Consider the following 14,998-nt stretch of genomic DNA (forward strand, 5'->3'; position numbering starts at 1 on the left):
TTACATCAGTTTTCCATATATAAACTTGTTAATGAACTTCTTGAAAGTTTCAGTACTTTTTGTAAACTTTTAGTTTTAATTGCAATCAAATAAGATTACACTTTTTGGTTCGATGAGAACTTATCGATTTATAGTTAAACCACAGTGATCTTGTAACAAAACTTCATACGTTTAAGGTTAAATTCAAACCAATAATACAATATTTTCAGCATCTGGCCTTGTGACCCAATGGAAAAGGCATTTGACTACGAATCAGAAATTTGTGGGTTCGAGCCCCATCAAGGTCAATATGTCATGTTTTGTGTCGATAAAAGAGTAATTAGTACTTACAATATTGATATCGTCACATGGAGTTTTGAGATTTAACAGCTCAAATTGTAAAACTTAAACTCTTTAAATTAAAAGGAATAGAATAATTTATTGAAATGGATGGTTTTAACAGCCGTCGAAACAATTACATTCAGTATCATATTATTTAACTGAATATTATAGATAAATGTAAGCTTGTAGATCCAAATTATGTTAAGAACATGTCAGAACAAAAACCAAAAAGTTTTGAAAAAGTATGTAATCCAGTTATGTATTGAATAGAAAAAAGTTATAATTCCTACATAACTTTGGAGGTCCTACAGTTAGTATTTCTAGCTCTGAATAAACAAAAAGTTATTCTTGTCAAATTATTGTTGTACATATTTGGTGTGTTTTTCAGGTCAGCGAGACAAAGTTTTAATAATGCTATTTCTGAAGTTATAAAGCATTTCAAGTCTTTGAAAATAAATGAATGGTGAATTTACAAAAAAGTATTTTACTTTGCGTGTTTTAGCTTACTAACTAATGATGTTGTGCTGATTGTTTTCAAGTTTTTTTTTAGGACTGAGATTATAAAAGCTCTTGATGTTATGTGTATCCGGCTCTGTGGCCTAATGGATAAGGCGTTTGACTTTGAATCAGAAGATTGTGGGTTCGAGTCCCATCAGAGTCAACAAATGATTTTAACAACCTTTTCAATCATTTTATAAAATTGATCGAAAGTTTGAGTAGGTGTATCTTTACTGTTGCTCAACATGTCTGGAAAAACCACTGCTCCACTGTCTACCAACCGCTAACCCTGCTTTTGTTAGTTTTAGTAAAATATTTAACACTTTTTTAAACATTCAAAACTAGTAGTTGCTCACCCTTTATATTTTCGAATGTTGTTTTTAACGAAGTCAAGCAGAAAAAGCAACTCGGGCAAAACTCTGATCAAGTGGATTCAATATAAACTGACTGTATACTCATTATTTTTAAATCAAAAAATGAGTTCGGCTGTTTTAAATTAAAAAAATCGATAAATTTTGAAAATAAATTTATTACATCAGTTTTCCATATATAAACTTGTTGATGAACTACTTGAAAGTTTCAGTACTTTTTGTAAACTTTTAGTTTTAATTGCAATCAAATAAGATTACACTTTTTCGTTCGATGAGAACTTATCGATTTATAGTTAAACAAGGGTGATCTTGTAACAATTCTTTATAAGTTTAAGGTTAAATTCAAACAAGTAATACAGAGTTTTTAGCATCCGGCCTTGTGGCCCAATGGATAAGGCGTCTGACTACGAATCAGAAGATTGTGGGTTAGAGTCCCATCAAGGTCAATATGTCATGTTTTGTGTTGATAAAAGAATAATTAGTACTTACAATAATGATATCGACGCATGGATTTTTGAGATTTAACAGCTCAAATTGTAAAACTTAAACTCTTTAAATTAAAAGGAATAGAATAAATTATTGAAATGTATGGTTTTAACAGCTGTCGAAACAATTACATTCAGTATCATATTATTTAACTGAGTATGATAGATAAAGGTAAGCTTGTAGATGCAAATTATTTTAAGAACATGTCAGAACCAAAACCAAACAGTTTTGAAAATTTATGTAATCCAGTTATGTTTTGAATAGAAAAAAGTTATAATTCCTGCATAACTTTGGAGGTCCTACAATTAGTATTTCTGGCTCTGAATAAACAAAAAATTATCCATGCCAAAATATAGTTTACCTAATTGGTGTGTTTTCAAAATCAGCGTGACATAGTTTTAATATTGCTATTTCTGAAGTTATAAAGCATTTCAAGTCTTCGAAAATAAATGAATGGTGAATTTACAAAAAAGTATTTTCCTTTGCGTGTTTTAGCTTACTAACTAATGATGTTGTGTTGATTGTTTTCAAATTTTTTTTTAGGACCGAGATTATAAAAGCTCATGATGTTATGTGTATCCGGCTCTGTGGCCTAATGGATAATTCGTCTGACTTCGAATCAGAAGATTGTGGGTTCGAGTCACATCAGAGTCAACAGATCATTTTAACAACCTTTTCTATCATTTTATAAAATTGATCGAAAGTTTGAGTAGGTATATTTTCACTGTTGCTCAACATGTCTGGAAAAATCACTGCTCCACTGTCTACCAACCAATAACCCTGCTTTTGTTAGTTTTAGTAAAATATTTAACACTTTTTTAAACATTCAAAACTAGTAGTTGCTCACCCTTTATATTTTCGAATGTTGTTTTTAACGAAGTCAAGCAGAAAATGCAACTCGGGCAAAACTCTGACTTGGTGTATTCAATATAAACTGATTGTATACTCATAATCTTTAAATAAAGAAATGAGTTCGACTGTTTTAAATTAAAAAAATCGATAAATTTAAAAAATAAATTTATTACATCAGTTTTCTATATATAAACTTGTTAATGAACTTCTTGAAAGTTTCAGTACATTTTGTAAACTTTTAGTTTTAATTGCAATCAAATAAGATTACACTTTTTGGTTCGATGAGAACTTATCGATTTATAGTTAAACCACAGTGATCTTGTAACAAAACTTCATACGTTTAAGGTTAAATTCAAACCAATAATACAATATTTTCAGCATCTGGCCTTGTGACCCAATGGAAAAGGCATTTGACTACGAATCAGAAATTTGTGGGTTCGAGCCCCATCAAGGTCAATATGTCATGTTTTGTGTCGATAAAAGAGTAATTAGTACTTACAATATTGATATCGTCACATGGATTTTTGAGATTTAACAGCTCAAATTGTAAAACTTAAACTCTTTAAATTAAAAGGAATAGAATAATTTATTGAAATGGATGGTTTTAACAGCCGTCGAAACAATTACATTCAGTATCATATTATTTAACTGAATATTATAGATAAATGTAAGCTTGTAGATCCAAACTATGTTAAGAACATGTCAGAACAAAAACCAAAAAGTTTTGAAAAAGTATCTAATCCAGTTATGTATTGAATAGAAAAAAGTTATAATTCCTACATTACTTTGGAGGTCTTACAATTAGTATTTCTAGCTCTGAATAAACAAAAAGTTATTCTTGTCAAATTATTGTTGTACATATTTGGTGTGTTTTCAAGGTCAGCGTAAAGAAGTTTTAATAATGCTATTTCTGAAGTTATAAAGCATTTCAAGTCTTTGAAAATAAATGAATGGTGAATTTACAAAAAAGTATTTTACTTTGCGTGTTTTAGCTTACTAGCTAATGATGTTGTGTTGATTGTTTTCAAATTTTTTCTTTAGGACCGACATTATAAAAGCTCATGATGTTATGTGTATCCGGCTCTGTGGCCTAATGGATAAGGCGTCTGACTTTGAATCAGAAGATTGTGGGTTCGAGTCCCTTTAAGGTCAATATGTCATGTTTTGTGTTGATAAAAGAGTACTTAGTACTTACAATAATGATATCGACGCATGGTTTTTTGAGATTTAACAGCTCAAATTGTAAAACTTAAAATTTTCAAATTAAAAGAAATAGAATAATTTACTGAAACGTATGGTTTTAACAACTGTCGAAACAATTACGGCCAGTGTTATATTATTTAACCGAATATAATAGATAAATGTAAGCTTCTAGATGCAAATTATTTTAAGAACGTGTCAGAACAAAAACAAAAATGTTTTGGAAAAAGTGTGTAACCCAGTGATGTATTGAAGAGAAAAAGTTATGATTCCTACAAAACTTTGGATGTCTCAGATTTAGTATTTCTAGCTCTGATTAAACAAAAAGTTATCTATGTCAAAATATAGTTTACCTATTTGGTGTGTTTTCAAAATCAGCGTGACATAGTTTTAATATTGCTATTTCTGAAGTTATAAAGCATTTCAAGTCTTCGAAAATAAATGAATGGTGAATTTACAAAGAAGTATTTTACTTTGCGTGTTTTAGCTTACTAGCTAATGATGTTGTGTTGATTGTTTTCAAGTTTTTTCTTTAGGACCGACATTATAAAAGCTCATGATTTTATGTGTATCCGGTTCTGTGGCTTAATGGATAAGGCGTCTGACTTCGAATCAGAAGATTGTGGGTTCGAGTCCCATCAAGGTCAATACGTCATGTTTTGTGTTGATAAAAGAGTAGTTAGTACTTACAATAATGATATCGACGCATGGTTTTTTGAGATTTAACAGCTCAAATTGTAAAACTTAAACTCTTTAAATTAAAAGAAATAGAATAAATTATTGAAATGGATGGTTTTAACAGCTCTCCAAACAATTACATTCAGTATCATATTATTTAACGGAGTATGATAGTTAAATGTAAGCTTGTAGATGCAAATTATTTTAAGAACATGTCAGAACAAAAACCAAAAAGTTTTGAAAAAGTATGTAATCCAGTTATGTATTGAATAGAAAAAAGTTATAATTTCTACATAACTTTGGAGGTCTTACAATTAGTATTTCTAGCTCTGAATAAACAAAAAGTTATTCTTGTCAAATTATTGTTGTACATGCTTGGTGTGTTTTCAAGGTCAGCGTGACAAAGTTTTAATAATGCTATTTCTGAAGTTATAAAGCATTTCAAGTCTTTGAAAATAAATGAATGGTGAATTTACAAAAAAAGTAGTTTACTTTGCGTGTTTTAGCTTACTAACTAATGATGTTGTGCTGATTGTTTTCAAGTTTTTTTTTAGGACCGACATTATCAATGCACATGATGTTATGTGTATCCGGCTCTGTCGCTTAATGGATAAGGCGTCTGACTTCGAATCAGAAAATTGTGGGTTCGAGTCCCATCAGAATCAACACATCATTTTATCAACCTTTTCAATCATTTTAAAAAACTAATCCAAAGGTTGAGCAGGTATATCGTTATTGTTGCCCAACGTGCCTGGAAAAACCACCGCTCCACTGTCTACCAACCAATAACCCTGCTTTTGTTAGTTTTAGTAAAATTTTTAACACGTTTTTAAACATTCAAAACTAGTAGTTGCTCACCCTTTATATTTTCGAATGTTGTTTTTAACGAAGTCAAGCAGAAAAAGCAACTCGGGCAAAACTCTGACTAGGTGTATTCAATATAAGCTGATTGTATACTCATAATCTTTGAATAAAGAAATGAGTTCGACTGTTTTAAATTAAAAAAATCGATAAATTTAAAAAATAAATTTATTACATCGGTTTTCCATATATAAACTTGTTAATGAACTATTTGAAAGATTCAGTACTTTTTGTAAACTTTTAGTTTTAATTGCAATCAAATAAGATTACACTTTTTGGTTCGATGAGAACTTATCGATTTATAGTTAAACCACAGTGATCTTGTAACAAAACTTCATAAGTTTAAGGTTAAATTCAAACCAATAATACAATATTTTCAGCATCTGGCCTTGTGACCCAATGGAAAAGGCATTTGACTACGAATCAGAAGTTTGTGGTTTCGAGCCCCATCAAGGTCAATATGTCATGTTTTGTGTCGATAAAAGAGTAATTAGTACTTACAATATTGATATCGTCACATGGATTTTTGAGATTTAACAGCTCAAATTGTAAAACTTAAACTCTTTAAATTAAAAGGACTAGAATAAAGTATTGAAATAGATGGTTTTAACAGCTGTCGAAACAATTAAATTCAGTATCATATTATTTAACTGAGTATGATAGTTAAATGTAAGCTTGTAGATGCAAATTATTTTAAGAACATGTCAGAACAAAAACCAAAAAGTTTTGAAAAAGTATGTAATCCAGTTATGTATTGAATAGAAAAAAGTTATAATTTCTACATAACTTTGGAGGTCTTACAATTAGTATTTCTAGCTCTGAATAAACAAAAAGTTATTCTTGTCAAATTATTGTTGTACATGTTTGGTGTGTTTTCAAGGTCAGCGTGACAAAGTTTTAATAATGCTATTTCTGAAGTTATAAAGCATTTCAAGTCTTTGAAAATAAATGAATGGTGAATTTACAAAAAAAGTAGTTTACTTTGCGTGTTTTAGCTTACTAACTAATGAGGTTGTGCTGATTGTTTTCAAGTTTTTTCTTTAGGACCGAGATTATAAAAGCTCATAATGTTATGTGTATCCGGCTCTGTGGCCTAATGGATAAGGCGTCTGACTTCGAATCAGAAGATTGTGGGCTCGAGTCCCATCAGAGTCAACAAATGATTTTAACAACCTTTTCAATCATTTTAAAAAACTGATCGAAAGGTTGAGTAGGTATATCTTTATTGTTGCCCAACGTGCCTGGAAAAACCACCGCCCCAATGTCTACCAACCAATAACCCTGCGTTTATTAATCTTAACAAAACATTTAACACTTTTTTAAACATTCAAAACTAGTAGTTGGTCACCCTTTATATTTTCGAATGTTGTTTTTAACAAAGTCAAGCAAGAAAAGCAACTCTGGCAAAACTCTGATCAGGTGGATTCAATATAAACTGACTGTATACTCATAACTTTTAAATCAGAAAATGAGTTCGGCTGTTTTACATTCAAGAAATCCATAAATTAAAAAAAACAAAATATTTCATTACTTTTCCATATAGAAACTTGTTAATGAACTACTTGAAAGTTTCAGTACTTTTTGTAAACTTTTAGTTTTAATTGCAATCAAATAAGATTACACTTTTTCGTTCGATGAGAACTTATCGATTTATAGTTAAACAACGGTGATCTTGTAACAATTCTTCATAAGTTTAAGGCTAAATTCAAACAAGTAATACAGAGTTTTTAGCATCCGGCCTTGTGGCCCAATGGATAAGGCGTCTGATTATGAATCAGAAGATTGTGGTTTCAAGTCCCATCAAGGTCATGTTTTGTGTTGATAAAAGAGTAGTTAGTACTTACAATAATGATATCGACGCATGGATTTTTGAGATTTAACAGCTCAAATTGTAAAACTTAAACTCTTTAAATTAAAAGGAATAGAATAATTTATTGAAATGGATGCTTTTAACAGCTGTCGAAACAACCACACTGAGTGTTATATTATTTAACTTAATATAATAGATAAATGTTAGCTTCTAGATGCAAAATATCTTAAGAACGTGTCAGAACAAAAACAAAAATGTTTTGAAAAAAGTGTGTAATCCAGTTATGTATTGAAGAGAAAAAGTAATAATTCTTACAAAACTTTGGATGTCTTAGATTTAGTATTTCTAGCTCTGAGTAAACAAAAAGTTATCCATGTCAAAATATAGTTTACCTAATTGGTGTGTTTTCAAAATCAGCGTGACATAGTTTTAATATTGCTATTTCTGAAGTTATAAAGCATTTCAAGTCTTCAAAAATAAATGAATGGTGAATTTACAAAAAAGTATTTTACTTTGCGTGTTTTAGCTTACTAGCTAATGATGTTCTGTTGATTGTTTTCAAATTTTTTTTTAGGACCGAGATTATAAAAGCTCATGATGTTATGTGTATCCGGCTCTGTGGCCTAATGGATAAGGCGTCTGACTTCGAATCAGAAGATTGTGGGTTCGAGTCCCATCAGAGTCAACAGATCATTTTAACAACCTTTTCAATCATTTTATAAAATTGATCGAAAGTTTGAGTAGGTGTATCTTTACTGTTGCTCAACATGTCTGGAAAAACCACTGCTCCACTGTCTACCAACCAATAACCCTGCTTTTGTTAGTTTTAGTAAAATATTTAAGACTTTTTTAAACATTCAAAACTAGTAGTTGCTCACCCTTTATATTTTCGAATGTTGTTTTTAACGAAGTCAAGCAGAAAAAGCAACTCGGGCAAAACTCTGATTAGGTGGATTCATTATAAACTGACTGTATACTCATAATTTTTAAATCAAAAAATTAGTTTGGCTGTTTTACATTCGAGAAATCGATAAAGTAAAAAAAACAAGTTATTACATTACTTTTCCATATATATACTTGTTAATGAACTACTTGAAAGTTTCAGTACTTTTTGTAAACTTTTAGTTTTAATTGCAATCAAATAAGATTACACTTTCTGGTTCGATGAGAACTTATCGATTTATAGTTAAACAACGGTGATCTTGTAACAATTCTTCATAAGTTTAAGGTTAAATTCAAACAAGTAATACAGAGTTTTTAGCATCCGGCCTTGTGGCCCAATGGATAAGGCGTCTGATTATGAATCAGAAGATTGTGGTTTCAAGTCCCATCAAGGTCATGTTTTGTGTTGATAAAAGAGTAGTTAGTACTTACAATAATGATATCGACGCATGGATTTTTGAGATTTAACAGCTCAAATTGTAAAACTTAAACTCTTTAAATTAAAAGGAATAGAATAATTTATTGAAATGTATGGTTTTAACAGCTGTCGAAACAACCACACTGAGTGTTATATTATTTAACTTAATATAATAGATAAATGTTAGCTTCTAGATGCAAAATATCTTAAGAACGTGTCAGAACAAAAACAAAAATGTTTTGAAAAAAGTGTGTAATCCAGTTATGTATTGAAGAGAAAAAGTAATAATTCTTACAAAACTTTGGATGTCTTAGATTTAGTATTTCTAGCTCTGAATAAACAAAAAGTTATCCATGTCAAAATATAGTTTACCTAATTGGTGTGTTTTCAAAATCAGCGTGACATAGTTTTAATATTGCTATTTCTGAAGTTATAAAGCATTTCAAGTCTTCAAAAATAAATGAATGGTGAATTTACAAAAAAGTATTTTACTTTGCGTGTTTTAGCTTACTAACTAATGATGTTGTGCTGATTGTTTTCAAGTTTTTTTTTAGGACCGACATTATCAATGCACATGATGTTATGTGTATCCGGTTCTGTGGCCTAATGGATAATTCGTCTGACTTTGAATCAGAAGATTGTGGGTTCGAGTCCCATCAGAGTCAACAGATCATTTTAACTATCTTTTCAATCATTTTATAAAATTGATCGAAAGTTTGAGTAGGTATATCTTTACTGTTGCTCAACATGTCTGGAAAAACCACTGCTCCACTGTCTACCAACCAATAACCCTGCTTTTGTTAGTTTTAGTAAAATATTTAACACTTTTTTAAACATTCAAAACTAGTAGTTGCTCACCCTTTATATTTTCGAAGTTGTTTTTAACGAAGTCAAGCAGAAAAAGCAACTCGGGCAAAACTCTGATTAGGTGGATTCAATATAAACTGACTGTATACTCATGAATTCTAAATCAAAAAATGAGTTCGGCTGTGGTAAATTTAAGAAATCGATAAATTAAAATACAACTTATTACATTACTTTTCCATATATAAACTTTTAATGAACTACTTGAAAGTTTCAGTACTTTTTGTAAACTTTTAGTTTTAATTGCAATCAAATAAGATTACACTTTTTGGTTCGATGAGAACTTATCGATTTATAGTTAAACAACGGTGATCTTGTAACAAATCTTCATATGTTTAAGGTTAAATTCAAACAAGTAATACAGAGTTTTTAGCATCCGGCCTTGTGGCCCAATGGATAAGGCATCTGACTACGAATCAGAAGATTGTGGGTTCGAGTCCTATCAAGGTCAATATGTCATGTTTTGTGTTGATAAAAGAGTAGTTAGTACTTACAATTATGATATCGACGCATGGATTTTTGAGATTTAACAGCTCAAACTGTAAAACTTAAACTCTTTAAATTAAAAGGAATAGAATAATTTATTGAAATGGATGGTTTTAACAGCCGTCGAAACAATTACATTCAGTATCATATTATTTAACTGAATATTATAGATAAATGTAAGCTTGTAGATCCAAACTATGTTAAGAACATGTCAGAACAAAAACCAAAAAGTTTTGAAAAAGTATGTATTCCAGTTATGTATTGAATAGAAAAAAGTTATAATTCCTACATAACTTTGGAGGTCCTACAGTTAGTATTTCTAGCTCTGAATAAACAAAAAGTTATTCTTGTCAAATTATTGTTGTACATATTTGGTGTGTTTTTCAGGTCAGCGAGACAAAGTTTTAATAATGCTATTTCTGAAGTTATAAAGCATTTCAAGTCTTTGAAAATAAATGAATGGTGAATTTACAAAAAAGTATTTTACTTTGCGTGTTTTAGCTTACTAACTAATGATGTTGTGCTGATTGTTTTCAAGTTTTTTTTTAGGACTGAGATTATAAAAGCTCTTGATGTTATGTGTATCCGGCTCTGTGGCCTAATGGATAAGGCGTTTGACTTTGAATCAGAAGATTGTGGGTTCGAGTCCCATCAGAGTCAACAAATGATTTTAACAACCTTTTCAATCATTTTAAAAAACTGATCGAAAGGTTGAGTAGGTATATCTTTATTGTTGCGCAACATGTCTGGAAAAACCACTGCTCCACTGTCTACCAACCGCTAACCCTGCTTTTGTTAGTTTTAGTATAATATTTAACACTTTTTTAAACATTCAAAACTAGTAGTTGCTCACCCTTTATATTTTCGAATGTTGTTTTTAACGAAGTCAAGCAGAAAAAGCAACTCGGGCAAAACTCTGATCAAGTGGATTCAATATAAACTGACTGTATACTCATTATTTTTAAATCAAAAAATGAGTTCGGCTGTTTTAAATTAAAAAAATCGATAAATTTTGAAAATAAATTTATTACATCAGTTTTCCATATATAAACTTGTTGATGAACTACTTGAAAGTTTCAGTACTTTTTGTAAACTTTTAGTTTTAATTGCAATCAAATAAGATTACACTTTTTCGTTCGATGAGAACTTATCGATTTATAGTTAAACAAGGGTGATCTTGTAACAATTCTTTATAAGTTTAAGGTTAAATTCAAACAAGTAATACAGAGTTTTTAGCATCCGGCCTTGTGGCCCAATGGATAAGGCGTCTGACTACGAATCAGAAGATTGTGGGTTAGAGTCCCATCAAGGTCAATATGTCATGTTTTGTGTTGATAAAAGAATAATTAGTACTTACAATAATGATATCGATGCATGGATTTTTGAGATTTAACAGCTCAAATTGTAAAACTTAAACTCTTTAAATTAAAAGGAATAGAATAAATTATTGAAATGTATGGTTTTAACAGCTGTCGAAACAATTACATTCAGTATCATATTATTTAACTGAGTATGATAGATAAAGGTAAGCTTGTAGATGCAAATTATTTTAAGAACATGTCAGAACCAAAACCAAACAGTTTTGAAAATTTATGTAATCCAGTTATGTTTTGAATAGAAAAAAGTTATAATTCCTGCATAACTTTGGAGGTCCTACAATTAGTATTTCTGGCTCTGAATAAACAAAAAATTATCCATGCCAAAATATAGTTTACCTAATTGGTGTGTCTTCAAAATCAGCGTGACATAGTTTTAATATTGCTATTTCTGAAGTTATAAAGCATTTCAAGTCTTCGAAAATAAATGAATGGTGAATTTACAAAAAAGTATTTTCCTTTGCGTGTTTTAGCTTACTAACTAATGATGTTGTGTTGATTGTTTTCAAATTTTTTTTTAGGACCGAGATTATAAAAGCTCATGATGTTATGTGTATCCGGCTCTGTGGCCTAATGGATAAGGCGTCTGACTTCGAATCAGAAGATTGTGGGTTCGAGTCCCATCAGAGTCAACAGATCATTTTAACAACCTTTTCTATCATTTTATAAAATTGATCGAAAGTTTGAGTAGGTATATCTTCACTGTTGCTCAACATGTCTGGAAAAATCACTGCTCCACTGTCTACCAACCAATAACCCTGCTTTTGTTAGTTTTAGTAAAATATTTAACACTTTTTTAAACATTCAAAACTAGTAGTTGCTCACCCTTTATATTTTCGAATGTTGTTTTTAACGAAGTCAAGCAGAAAAAGCAACTCGGGCAAAACTCTGATTAGGTGGATTCAATATAAACTGACTGTATACTCATAAATTTTAAATCATAAAATGAGTTCGGCTGTGTTACATTCAAGAAATCGATAAATTAAAAAAAACAAGTTATTACATTACTTTTCCATATATAAACTTGTTAATGAACTACTTGAAAGTTTCAGTACTTTTTGTAAACTTTTAGTTTTAATTGCAATCAAATAAGATTACACTTTTTCGTTCGATGAGAACTTATCCATTTATAGTTAAACAACGGTGATCTTGTAACAATTCTTTATAAGTTTAAGGTTAAATTCAAACAAGTAATAGAGAGTTTTTAGCATCCGGCCTTGTGGCCCAATGGATAAGGCGTCTGACTATGAATCAGAAGATTGTGGGTTCGAGTCCCATCAAGGTCAATATGTCATGTTTTGTGTTGATAAAAGAGTAGTTAGTACTTACAATAATCATATCGACGCATGGATTTTTGAGATTTAACAGCTCAAATTGTAAAACTTAAACTCTTTAAATTAAAAGAAATAGAATAAATTATTGAAATGGATGGTTTTAACAGCTGTCGAAACAATTACACTCAGTATCATATTATTTAACTGAATATTATAGATAAATGTAAGCTTGTAGATGCAAATTATTTTAAGAACATGTCAGAACAACAACCAAAAAGTTTTGAAAATTTATGTAATCCAGTTATGTTTTGAATAGAAAAAAGTTATAATTCCTACATAACTTTGGAGGTCTTACAATTAGTATTTCTAGCTCTGAATAAACAAAAAGTTATTCTTGTCAAATTATTGTTGTACATATTTGGTGTGTTTTCAAAGTCAGCGTGACGAAATTTTATTAATGCTATTTCTGAAGTTATTAAGCATTTCAAATCTTTGAAAATAAATGAATGGTGAATTTACAAAAAAGTATTTTACTTTGCGTGTTTTAGCTTACTAATGATGTTGTGCTGATTGTTTTCAAGTTTTTTTTAGGACCGAGATTACAAAAGCTCTTGATGTTATGTGTATCTGGCTCTGTGGCCTAATGGATAAGGCGTCTGACTTCGAATCAGAAGATTGTGGGTTCGAGTCCCATCAGAGTCAACAGATAATTTTAACAATCTTTTCAATCATTTTATAAAATTGATCGAAAGTTTGAGTAGGTATATCTTTACTGTTGCTCAACATGTCTGGAAAAACCACTGCTCCACTGTCTACCAACCAATAACCCAGCTTTTGTTAGTTTGAGTAAAATATTTAACACTTTGTTAAAAATTCAAAACTAGTAGTTGCTCACCCTTTATCTTTTCGAATGTTGTTGTTAACGAAGTCAAGCAGAAAAAGCAACTCGAAGAAAACTCTGATTAGGTGGATTCAATATAAACTGATTGTATACTCATAATTTTTAAATCAAAAAATGAGTTTGGCTGTTTTACATTCAAGAAATCGACAAAGTAAAAAAAACAAGTTATTACATTACTTTTCCATATATAAACTTGTTAATGAACTACTTGAAAGTTTCAGTACTTTTTGTAAACTTTTAGTTTTAATTGCAATCAAATAAGATTACACTTTTTGGTTCGATGAGAACTTATCGATTTATAGTTAAACAACGGTGATCTTGTAACAATTCTTTATAAGTTTAAGGTTAAATTCAAACAAGTAATAGAGAGTTTTTAGCATCCGGCCTTGTGGCCCAATGGATAAGGCGTCTGACTACGAATCAGAAGATTGTGGGTTCGAGTCCTATCAAGGTCAATATGTCATGTTTTGTGTTGATAAAAGAGTAGTTAGTACTTACAATAATGATATCGACGCATGGATTTTTGAGATTTAACAGCTCAAATTGTAAAACTTAAACTCTTTAAACTAAAAGGAATAGAATAAATTATTGAAATGGATGGTTTTAACAGTTTTCGAAACAATTACATTCAGTATCATATTATTTAACTGAGTATGATAGATAAATGTAAGCTTGTAGATCCAAATTACTTTAAGAACATGTCAGAACAAAAAACCAAAAAGTTTTGAAAAAGTATCTAATCCAGTTATGTATTGAATAGAAAAAAGTTATAATTCCTACATTACTTTGGAGGTCTTACAATTAGTATTTCTAGCTCTGAATAAACAAAAAGTTATTCTTGTCAAATTATTGTTGTACATATTTGGTGTGTTTTCAAGGTCAGCGTAAAGAAGTTTTAATAATGCTATTTCTGAAGTTATAAAGCATTTCAAGTCTTTGAAAATAAATGAATGGTGAATTTACAAAAAAGTATTTTACTTTGCGTGTTTTAGCTTACTAGCTAATGATGTTGTGTTGATCGTTTTCAAATTTTTTTAAGGACCGAGATTATAAAAGCTCATGATGTTATGTGTATCCGGCTCTGTGGCCTAATGGATAAGGCGTCTGACTTTGAATCAGAAGATTGTGGGTTCGAGTCCCATCAAGGTCAATATGTCATGTTTTGTGTTGATAAAAGAGTACTTAGTACTTACAATAATGATATCGACGCATAGATTTTTTGAGATTTAACAGCTCAAATTGTAAAACTTAAACTCTTTAAATTAAAAGAAATAGAATAAATTATTGAAATGGATGGTTTTAACAGCTCTCCAAACAATTACATTCAGTATCATATTATTTAACCGAGTATGATAGATAAATGTAAGCTTGTAGGTGCAAATTATTTTAAGAACATGTCAGAACCATAACCAAACAGTTTTGAAAATGTATGTAATCCAGTTATGTTTTGAATAGAAAAAAGTTATAACTCCTACATAACTTTGGAGGTCTTACAACTAGTTTTTCTAGCTCTGAATAAACAAAAAGTTATCTATGTCAAAATACAGTTTACCTATTTGGTGTGTTTTCAAAATCAGTGTGACATAGTTTTAATACTGCTATTTCTGAAGTTATAAAGCATTTCAAATTTTCGAAAATAAATGAATGGTGAATTTACAAA

At 29.9% G+C, this 14,998-nt stretch overlaps 16 non-coding genes across 16 annotated transcripts; all 16 read left to right on the forward strand.

Moving 5' to 3' along the window:
* The first annotated feature begins 909 nt into the window (after positions 1–909).
* Trnaq-uug (transfer RNA glutamine (anticodon UUG)) lies at positions 910–982 on the forward strand. The gene has a single exon. It is a non-coding gene; the product is annotated as a tRNA-Gln (tRNA).
* A 581-nt stretch (positions 983–1,563) lies between these two features.
* Trnar-acg (transfer RNA arginine (anticodon ACG)) lies at positions 1,564–1,636 on the forward strand. The gene has a single exon. It is a non-coding gene; the product is annotated as a tRNA-Arg (tRNA).
* Positions 1,637–3,607: 1,971 nt separating this feature from the next.
* Positions 3,608–3,680, forward strand: Trnaq-uug (transfer RNA glutamine (anticodon UUG)). Its single transcript has one exon. It is a non-coding gene; the product is annotated as a tRNA-Gln (tRNA).
* A 622-nt stretch (positions 3,681–4,302) lies between these two features.
* Positions 4,303–4,375, forward strand: Trnar-ucg (transfer RNA arginine (anticodon UCG)). The gene has a single exon. It is a non-coding gene; the product is annotated as a tRNA-Arg (tRNA).
* A 1,974-nt stretch (positions 4,376–6,349) lies between these two features.
* Positions 6,350–6,422, forward strand: Trnar-ucg (transfer RNA arginine (anticodon UCG)). Its single transcript has one exon. It is a non-coding gene; the product is annotated as a tRNA-Arg (tRNA).
* A 581-nt stretch (positions 6,423–7,003) lies between these two features.
* Trnah-aug (transfer RNA histidin (anticodon AUG)) lies at positions 7,004–7,076 on the forward strand. The gene has a single exon. It is a non-coding gene; the product is annotated as a tRNA-His (tRNA).
* A 613-nt stretch (positions 7,077–7,689) lies between these two features.
* On the forward strand, positions 7,690–7,762 carry Trnar-ucg (transfer RNA arginine (anticodon UCG)). Its single transcript has one exon. It is a non-coding gene; the product is annotated as a tRNA-Arg (tRNA).
* A 581-nt stretch (positions 7,763–8,343) lies between these two features.
* On the forward strand, positions 8,344–8,416 carry Trnah-aug (transfer RNA histidin (anticodon AUG)). Its single transcript has one exon. It is a non-coding gene; the product is annotated as a tRNA-His (tRNA).
* A 1,263-nt stretch (positions 8,417–9,679) lies between these two features.
* On the forward strand, positions 9,680–9,752 carry Trnar-acg (transfer RNA arginine (anticodon ACG)). The gene has a single exon. It is a non-coding gene; the product is annotated as a tRNA-Arg (tRNA).
* Positions 9,753–10,374: 622 nt separating this feature from the next.
* Trnaq-uug (transfer RNA glutamine (anticodon UUG)) lies at positions 10,375–10,447 on the forward strand. The gene has a single exon. It is a non-coding gene; the product is annotated as a tRNA-Gln (tRNA).
* Positions 10,448–11,028: 581 nt separating this feature from the next.
* Trnar-acg (transfer RNA arginine (anticodon ACG)) lies at positions 11,029–11,101 on the forward strand. Its single transcript has one exon. It is a non-coding gene; the product is annotated as a tRNA-Arg (tRNA).
* Positions 11,102–11,722: 621 nt separating this feature from the next.
* Trnar-ucg (transfer RNA arginine (anticodon UCG)) lies at positions 11,723–11,795 on the forward strand. Its single transcript has one exon. It is a non-coding gene; the product is annotated as a tRNA-Arg (tRNA).
* A 581-nt stretch (positions 11,796–12,376) lies between these two features.
* Positions 12,377–12,449, forward strand: Trnah-aug (transfer RNA histidin (anticodon AUG)). Its single transcript has one exon. It is a non-coding gene; the product is annotated as a tRNA-His (tRNA).
* A 617-nt stretch (positions 12,450–13,066) lies between these two features.
* On the forward strand, positions 13,067–13,139 carry Trnar-ucg (transfer RNA arginine (anticodon UCG)). Its single transcript has one exon. It is a non-coding gene; the product is annotated as a tRNA-Arg (tRNA).
* A 581-nt stretch (positions 13,140–13,720) lies between these two features.
* Trnar-acg (transfer RNA arginine (anticodon ACG)) lies at positions 13,721–13,793 on the forward strand. Its single transcript has one exon. It is a non-coding gene; the product is annotated as a tRNA-Arg (tRNA).
* Positions 13,794–14,415: 622 nt separating this feature from the next.
* Positions 14,416–14,488, forward strand: Trnaq-uug (transfer RNA glutamine (anticodon UUG)). The gene has a single exon. It is a non-coding gene; the product is annotated as a tRNA-Gln (tRNA).
* The last annotated feature ends 510 nt before the right edge of the window (positions 14,489–14,998 follow it).

This window comes from Watersipora subatra, chromosome 8 (assembly GCF_963576615.1).
Source record: "Watersipora subatra chromosome 8, tzWatSuba1.1, whole genome shotgun sequence".
Lineage (NCBI taxonomy): Eukaryota > Metazoa > Bryozoa > Gymnolaemata > Cheilostomatida > Watersiporidae > Watersipora > Watersipora subatra.